Raw genomic sequence first — 8,489 nt, forward strand, 5'->3', positions numbered from 1 at the left:
AATTGAGGGAAATGTTTTCTGAAATCAATGCCTTGACGTGAAATCGCACGCACATTTCGAGAGCGACAGCTCTACTGAGACTTCTGGGATGTAGCATGTAACGATTATATTCGTTTCGGTGTTAACAGAAAAATGTATCGTGAACTCAAGTCTCTTAAGTGATTTGAAGACGAAAGCCAGTGATTATTGAAGAATTCTTCACTGCTGCATCGTGTTTGCGATGCCGTCACATGCAGCTGCCAAGCGGCACGCATCCGGATAATTCTTGTTCTATCCTGGCACGGTACAGGGCTAGGGCTGTGGTTACCTCACATGACTGCGGCTCTTGACGGCCCGGGTTCATATCCCATTTGAACCAAAATCAGTTTCTATGTATGTTTTATGTTTTAAATGCGAATGCATTTATTAGCCGGGGGTTGTCTTGCTCCGTTGGCCGGCGTGCGCCTGCATTCCTCCAGCGCGAGCGCACGTGAGCGCGCGCTCGTGCGCTCGCGCCTCGTAGTTCTGCCTTCGTCGTCGTCGTCGTCGTAAATGCGAATGCATTTCTTTCGCCGTCGTCATCGTCGTCGCACGTGCGTTCGCGCCTCGTAGTTCTGCCTTCGTCGTCGTCGTCGTCGTAAATGCGAATGCATTTCTGGACGCGGCTATGGAAAGTGTGCGCGTGCGCTCCAAACCCTCTGACCCCATAGTCTTGGTTGGCGACTTCAACGTTGACGTGCGCAAGAAGAGTGGCGAGTGGCTGGTCGAGTACATGCAGACCAGGCACTCTATGCATTGTCTCTCTGCCGGCTTCGACACGTGCCCCACTACCATTCACGGGAGTTGCATTGATCTGGTCTTTACGCGAAACTGTGACGCGCGTATGCTTCTCAAATACCCTTTGACCGTGCACTTTAGCGATCAAAAGACAGTGATTGTGGCCGTCAGGTACAACGATAACACAAACGGGTGCTGATGAATAAATGATTACGTTCACACTCTCGTCATTAATTACGCCATTACTCGCAACACACTCATCGGTGCACCCAATGCATTCGCATTTCTGCACGATTCCCTTCGGGGAGGTGCGGGGGAATTTTTTTAAAACTTATTTTCTTTTTACAGCGGCCGTAATCTGGTTTTATTCGTGTAGCCGCCAGCCCCTACGGTCACTTTTCGGGATTACTGAAACATCTAAGAGTTTCGCCTTCAGATGATGATGATGAATAAATTTTTATTTGCCAAGCTGGTGAGATGTTAGGACACCCGCCCGGTGGGTGGCTTCCCTATTCCGGGATACCCTGAGCTCGGCTGGCGGTCCAGGTCTTCTTCACAAGTTCACGCTGGATCCCAAGGTCCGGGCTCGTCAGGCGGTTCACCCACTGCTTGTAGGAGGGGGAGGTTATTGCGGCAAGGCCTGGGGTCTTCTGGCACTCCCAAATCTGGTAGGTATGCCGAATTTTCATAGATCTGCGGAACCATCTTTTTTCAATTTTTCATATTTTTTCTGCAAAAAACCTAAAAAGCTTGTTTTTTTTTTCTCGCTCCTTAAAATTTTTATGAAAACCGACATCTCTAATAAGAACATAGACACTCGGGAACATGGATGGCTACGATCCAGTGTAGTCGAGAACAGGCCCCCGGTTTGCTCTGGGCACTTTGTGACGTGCTCTCCAACGTAACGAAGAAATAGAAAACAGAAGCTGAATGTCGCATTAGTTGTGCGCACGTGCGTGCGTGCGTGCATGCGCATGTTTGGGCGCGGGCCTGAAGCGTTAAATTCAACAAACAGCAAAGCCCCATCATCTAGTTTCGGCTTCAATGCGAAGGGACACTTCGCGGTTCATCTTCCTCCGAATCTCTCGTTCCCGTGAAGCTCGGTGGCCGCGGAGCGCATAAAGACCTCGGCGCGAGCGACTCCGCGCTCGTGCCCGCTCACCCTGATCTTAATCCACCCAAGTGTATGCCCACATGCGCCCAACGTCGTAATCTTTTCGTCCGAACGAGTTGACGGCACCGCCGTTACCGTCGAAGACGCCGACTCGCAATCGTGGGCGAAACGACGCGATGCACCCCCGATGACGTCGCCGTCCCTACGGGCGCGACCTCCCGCCGCTAGCCGGCCCGCTTTCCAGGAGGCGACGTCGTCGAATCTTCGGCATCTCTCCGCTGGATATCTCCGGGGCGCTGAAACAGGGTGCTGACTCGCTGCATGAGTGATGAGCGCGTATGTCGCGCGCTGCCCCCGCGCCGGGCATAACTCACACGGTACGGAGTAGATGCGTCCGAGCGATACGTTCCGGCTTCAACGCGCACGCGGGTGGGACGCGGCGCCTATAAATACATTGGCAGGAGCGTAAATCACGCCCCTGCTTTGATGGCGTGTGGGCTCCGCCTGTCGCGGCCCTTCACTGGCGCCACTTGAAGCGCGGACTGCAAACGGACAGTTGGGCCGGCTTACGGCTACTGTTGGACGCGTTTCATTTCTCTGAAAGCGAGAAATTTGCATGAATGACAACCGAATGAGCCGACAACGCTGGCTGGTTGCTGAAAAACAGTTCTACATCTTGACAACTCCTTGAAAAGAAGCTATCCGCTACCTGAGGGATAAATTTTCTACGAGGAACGAAGGCAAGACCATGGCAGGAGTGCTTCGCCCTGCGTCGGGTGGCTGGTCTGGGTGACCTCGCCGGTTCATTAAAGGCAACGTGCAACACTCCTTTCAATTTTTTTTAAATCTTTAATGCCTGCAGAACGTAGCCAACCAACGCGCCCAGTACTTAGACTAGGGGATCGCCAAGTACCTCAGCCAAAAATTACTGCTCTATGCCCGTCAGACAACTTTGAAACTTCCCCAAAATATTTTTCTCTCTTTCCCTGTCTTGGCGTTCTTCGGCCGCTGGTATTACGTCATTACAGCGGTGTAGCGGCTAGTGGCCGCTTTTCTTTCGGTTGCAGCAATGAAGGCATTCGACAACCGCTTTCAAACAGAAAGCCACAAAAGCAAAGCAGAAACGGAAGGCGTATCTGCTGCGACGAGCGAACCACGCAGTGCCGCGCTGTGCTGGCGGTAACGTAGCTTTCGCTATGCTTTCAGACGCTAAGAAAAAGAGTGAAAGGGTTTATCGAAAGTGTTGCAGAGTCCCTTTAAGGAGTTGCCTCTTCCTCAACCTACCCGTTAAGAGATTTCGCATGCATTCCCCAACTACCGATCTTGATTTTTCTTTCTGGGAAACTTATTGTCTTTTCCTTTGCGGGATTTGCTGATTACGCAGATAAGTCCGCCTAACACGGTCAGTTTCGCTGCACGATCAGTGAAGTGAAGTGAACATGCACAGGAACAGTGAAGATACAGATTAGGGGTTGAATGTGACGCGTGTAAATTTAGTCTAGTTGAAATTCAATGCCGTCGGCTTGTTTCTCGAGGAAGGAGGTGAACGCTTCCGAGCAGTGTACATGCTGAATCCTCGTTCGAAATGTTTGTTCGCCGTATCTTTCATTCGCCGGGTTTACCCATTAACAATTTAACTGCGCGAAAGACGGATACAAGAAAGGAGCACAGACTGCGCTCGTCTGTGTCCTTTCTTGTATCCGTCTTTCACGCAGTTAAACTTTGAATATGAACCCCTTCCAACTCGACCAGCTGTCTCTCATTCTAATTACCCATTAACGCTTGGAAAATGTCAGAACCACTTCGGAAACAATTTGAACAAGGTTTCGTTATCTGTCTTCGCGCCTTAGTTTTCTTGGTCATCGCACAGTTACAGGCGTGCAGTGCAGCTGCGTAAAATAAAAGTACCCGCGCATCTGCTCCTTTCGTTGCAAATGTCGTCGCCGAAAGACGATAGTCAATTGGCGCCGTTGCCAAGTAAATGCCCCCCTTCTCTTTCCCGCTCACCTCTCATACTGATCCTCTCCCGTCTCGTTCCTCCCAAGATAACACGGTAGAGGTTTGCCCAAGTCAATTTAAATTTACCGCGTTCCACTGCTCCAAGTCGGGTATCTCGATGCCAGCGCTGCTGTACGGCGGAGACGCGATTGAATCGTGGCACCATATTACAACGTTCACAGAAACACGCGGCACTACTCCACAAGTGTTTCAAGCGGAACGTGGAACCTATCCAGTGGAACCTTTTGTTACGGTTGCCGTTTAATTTTCTTAAATGCCGCCAAGAGCTATAATAGCGCGGGCAACAGAAGGCGACGATTTTCTGCAGTTTCTGTAGTATTTCATTCAACCATAAAATCCATGAATTTTTTAATAAAAGAACACCGCAAATATCACTTTTGTATTGATTGTCTGCCTTATATTTGCGTAATGTCTGGTTCTAGTTAAACAATGTTGGCAAGTATGCACATTAACACCAGAATTAGACGTTTAGATTTGGCTGTGGGTATATAAGACGACTGTGCAGCTTCTGTTTCACTTTGTTGGGGTGTTTGAATCGAGTCACAGACAGACCAAAATTTATGCGCTGTACGGCGCTTAAGTAGCCTAAGAAGCACTATCGCCTTTAAAACTATCAAGCTTAAAAGAAAGAGCCGCATTTGCTTAGCAAGAAGGCGACAGCGACGGTGTCTCAACAGCCAAGACGCGAATACAAGGTTACTTGCGGGGGCTCGTTTCCAGGTTATGGTGGCCGTATTTCTCACAGACGAACACCGCCGAGACGCCCATTTAAATCCGGCCCAACATTCGGGGCACGTGGAAGAAACAGCGTTATCAGTATACTTATCAAACTATCAAATCGAAGCCCTCCATTAAGGCGTGCGTGAAAGGCCGTGTGGGCGTACGGTATAGGCAAGTAGGCGTAAAGGAAGTAGGCGTTTAGACGTAGTTATAAATTTTTCCTCCGGTATCGGATAAGTCGGTAACGCTGAACCCTTGGGCAAACAGGCTGTCAACAGAGAATTTCTAATAGCCAGAGCCCGTGGAGATCTGAGACGACGTGGGCACGCAGCCCACGCGTCTGACATGTCGTCGCTGGCGTACGTTATTCCTCGGCTTGGCGGTGGGCCGCTTTAAGGAGTCCAGGACCTGTTTTATGGGCCATAAACTCGACAGGCGATGGTCGGCCTCAACCGAGACACCGCCCCGTGAAATCGTCGGTTTAGTCAAGGAACGCGCGTGACTTCCGTGCGCACCTTTTGGGCAAGTATGTTAAGTGGGCGGTCCGAACAGAGCTTCTTCGCTGACACCGGAGGCGCTTACATCTTACTCTATTCGCGGGAGACGTCTTTACGAGCTCCGTAAGGTTCTTATTAACGAATGAATAGAGTAAAGGGAGAGGCGTGAATAAGTTCCCGGTATGGCTTGGCCTTGCCGAAATATGAAGCTCTAAACTGATGCGGCAGACTGCATAGCATATATCTTATAATGCATTAGAGTGGCTACTTGGACATGTTGGTCGTACACAGTTGGCAAGAAAGACCACATCTACAATGAAGACAAACGTTAGGCGTGGGAGAGCTTAACGGAAGTGCGCTTTAAGTAAATTCAATGATTTTGGGGAGGTGAGAGCGCACCGAAGGCTTACACAGGTGCCACGTGGTGCTCCGTACTGAAGCGCCATATATTAATTTAGATCGATCAGTAGCGTGCACTACAATTCCGACACACGGGCATCTTCGTTTTTCGCCTCCAACCAACAAACGGCCGTGCACTGTGTGTGTCTATAGCGTGGGGATGTGGACACCGATCTAGCCACGCTCTGCAGAAATGTAAGCGTAAATTTAAAGAAAAAATCAGGGAAGGTTGCACTCACGCGCGAGGTTTGAATGGTGAACCTGTTGTAGGTGGTCATTGACGGACACAAAGTGGAGTTTTAGTATCGTTGTGGTGTGGTGGTTGACGTCGGTGGCATGATATTTCAACGACCTTATGCTGAGCAAGGCCAGAGTCAGCTCGTCGTTCTGGTCAACATTTGCGTGCGCCACTCTGCAAGCACGGCTTACCGTGTCTAGCAGATGCTTTGCACGCCGAGCCTCTCCAAGCGCGGTCTCTTCCTCGGCAGTCCGTACTATCAGCAGCTTATTCTAGTAACGTGCTATCAGCGGCCGGGCCAATTCGGGCCGCGGCCAGAAGCTTCGCCATTCAAGTCGCGGCTCTTCTACGGTACAGAGCGCATGCGCATGACGACACGAACGAACGAGGAGCGTACACTATGACGTGTCTTTCTCGTTCCGAGCAAATGTTGCCACGACACGGCGAACGCTGGCGTTTTTGTGGCCAATGTCGGCCAATCTCCCTAAGTGGGAATGCCTGGCTTGTTGAACGTGCGCTCGACGCACGCGTCCACGAGCGCGCGGCATTTTCTTGGTATTTTAACTGCGGACACGGTACACAAACGATTTGCTCAACAGCTTCTCTGTTAAAAAGAAGAAAAAACCTTCCTCGACCTGCGCTTTGCTCGCTACGCAACAGGGGTTGTGATTTCTGATAAACATCCAAGACGAGACGACACCATCGGTTTGCAACATAAGATTTAACGTTGGCCTTCGAAAGCCGGCAAACCGTTGGTTTTTTTTGCCTATATGGGAGATGCGACGCCTTGTGTCTCTTTGTTGTCACCCTTCCAGCAGATAACTTTATGGGAATAATTATAGCTCCGACCCGACTTAGTAAAAACTACTGGGGAACTTCAGATTATTCAGGTGATGCAAATCCGAGAGCATTATAACTGGTTCGCCGGCCGTGGCCCACTGACGGCCACCGTGCTCTTCTCTGCCAAACTTCCTCAGTTTGTTCAGAGGGAGTTTGTCATCGGACCGGTCCTCAGATGATTGTCAACCGGTCATCAGTAGATTGTTGGTGTATGTATGCTGTGGACGTAACCACGTGGGAATCGGCGAATCAGACGTGCGCCTCTGAATGCCTTCAGCGAGTATGTGACCAGTCCCGAGAGAGAGAGAGAGAGAGAGAGAGAGAGAGAGAGAGAGAGAGAGAGAGAGAGAGAGAGAGAGAGAGAGAGAGAGAGAGAGAGAGAGAGAGAGAGAGAGAGTACAACTTTACTAAATCAGAACATAAAACATCCTGCAGGTGGAGCCCCCCCTCCAGAGAACAATCGGAGTAACCCGCCGCCTTCGCATGGTCGATCAGCTGCAGTTGTCTGCTGGGGCAATAGCTGGAGAGTTCTCTCTCCCACTACTCTCGGGAGAGGTTTGAGGTAGGGTCGATGTCGGCGTTATCTTGTCATTCCCATACCATGTGGTAAAGCATGGTAGGGACGCCGCATTATTTCGAACTATGTACTGAGAAGTTAACCATCATGTCTGTATATTCCAAAAAAATTGATGTGGTCCTTTGCTGGGTTCCAAGTCACTCTGGGATCTCCGGTAACGAGGCGGCAGGTAAAACGGCGACTACTGCTGAACTTACAAATACAGTGAACATTACAACGCTGCCGTACACCGACCCGAAACCACACATCAGACAACACCTTCCTTCGCAAAACACGGCAAGTACACTGGAATGAACATGCAGACAAAAAACTACACGTAATAAAGCCACTCTTGGAACCATACACCACTGACACACGCAACAGACATACTGAAGTTGCCTTGGCTAGGTTACGGATAGGCCACACACATGTAACACACTCACACCTGCTCACTGGTTCCAAGAGACCATTGTTAAGCAGGTGCGGAGAGGGCTTATCCGTAACACACATCCCCACACAATGCAAAGCACTCGACACAAGACGACATAAACTCTTTACAGGGTATAAACTCTTTCCAGCGCTATGCAGATACAACTTTCTGCTGCATCCAACATACGTTCTGGGAGATAACCCCATGTTTTTGGTTAAATGTACTTTTAAATTTTTGACAGAGATTCACTTTTTAGAACTCATCTCATATCATGTGTGATATGAGATGAGTTCGCTTCACGTTTGTTTTGTTTTTACTATAATAATTTAATATTTACACTTGGAAGTGTATCATAAATAACCATGTCTTTGGCGCTATTTCCCCTAGCTGGCCTTGCGCCAACAAACACAAATTTATCATCATCATCATCATCCTACTGAGAAGATAAGATATTCTATTATGGTATCTGAATGAAACACGCTTGAAAACCCCATAATGTAGCAGTGAAGAATCGCGAGGGAGATCCATAATAATTTCGCTTTCAAATCAAGTAGGCATATACTTAGGTGTATACTTCGAAGGACGCGTTACAGCCAGTCCCCTTGAGTGGAAATGTGAAAAGGGCGCAGACAAATCGGAACTCTGTACTGAAAAGTTACGCGTAGGCGCTGTGGTAGTTTCATGAAACCAGGATAATGCACACGCAATGTAGGGTAAATTCAAGCCACAATTTTTTCGCGCCCAATGCAGGCCTGTGTTATCGTCCCTGGCGAATTCCCGTAAGCGGGCATGTAACCAGCCTGAAGAAGACTCACATCATCGTTTTCAGAAGCTACGAATCTCTATTATGGCACCGCTACGGAACCAAAACGACACACACGATGCAGCAAACACGTTATCACCATGTCAAGCCACAATGC

At 49.3% G+C, this 8,489-nt stretch overlaps 1 protein-coding gene and 1 long non-coding RNA gene across 4 annotated transcripts in view; one reads left to right on the forward strand and one right to left on the reverse strand.

Moving 5' to 3' along the window:
• LOC144152972 (uncharacterized) overlaps window positions 1-8,489 on the forward strand; it is a 225,594-nt gene that overhangs the window by 123,261 nt on the left and 93,844 nt on the right. The window lies entirely within an intron of this gene.
• LOC144151753 (protein Wnt-7b-like) overlaps window positions 1-8,489 on the reverse strand; it is a 118,334-nt gene that overhangs the window by 74,414 nt on the left and 35,431 nt on the right. Inside the window, exon 1 of one of the 3 annotated variants that reach the window (XM_077682879.1) lies at window positions 5,745-5,848. The exons of the other annotated variants lie outside the window; for them this stretch is intronic. The gene's annotated coding sequence lies outside the window, so the exon portion shown is untranslated. Of the gene's footprint in view, window positions 1-5,744; window positions 5,849-8,489 lie in introns of those variants that run through there. 3 annotated transcript variants of the gene reach the window in all.

The sequence above is a fragment of the Haemaphysalis longicornis genome, unplaced genomic scaffold, assembly GCF_048455015.1.
Source record: "Haemaphysalis longicornis isolate Haplotype H1 unplaced genomic scaffold, Haemaphysalis longicornis Haplotype H1 scaffold_9, whole genome shotgun sequence".
Taxonomy (NCBI): domain Eukaryota; kingdom Metazoa; phylum Arthropoda; class Arachnida; order Ixodida; family Ixodidae; genus Haemaphysalis; species Haemaphysalis longicornis.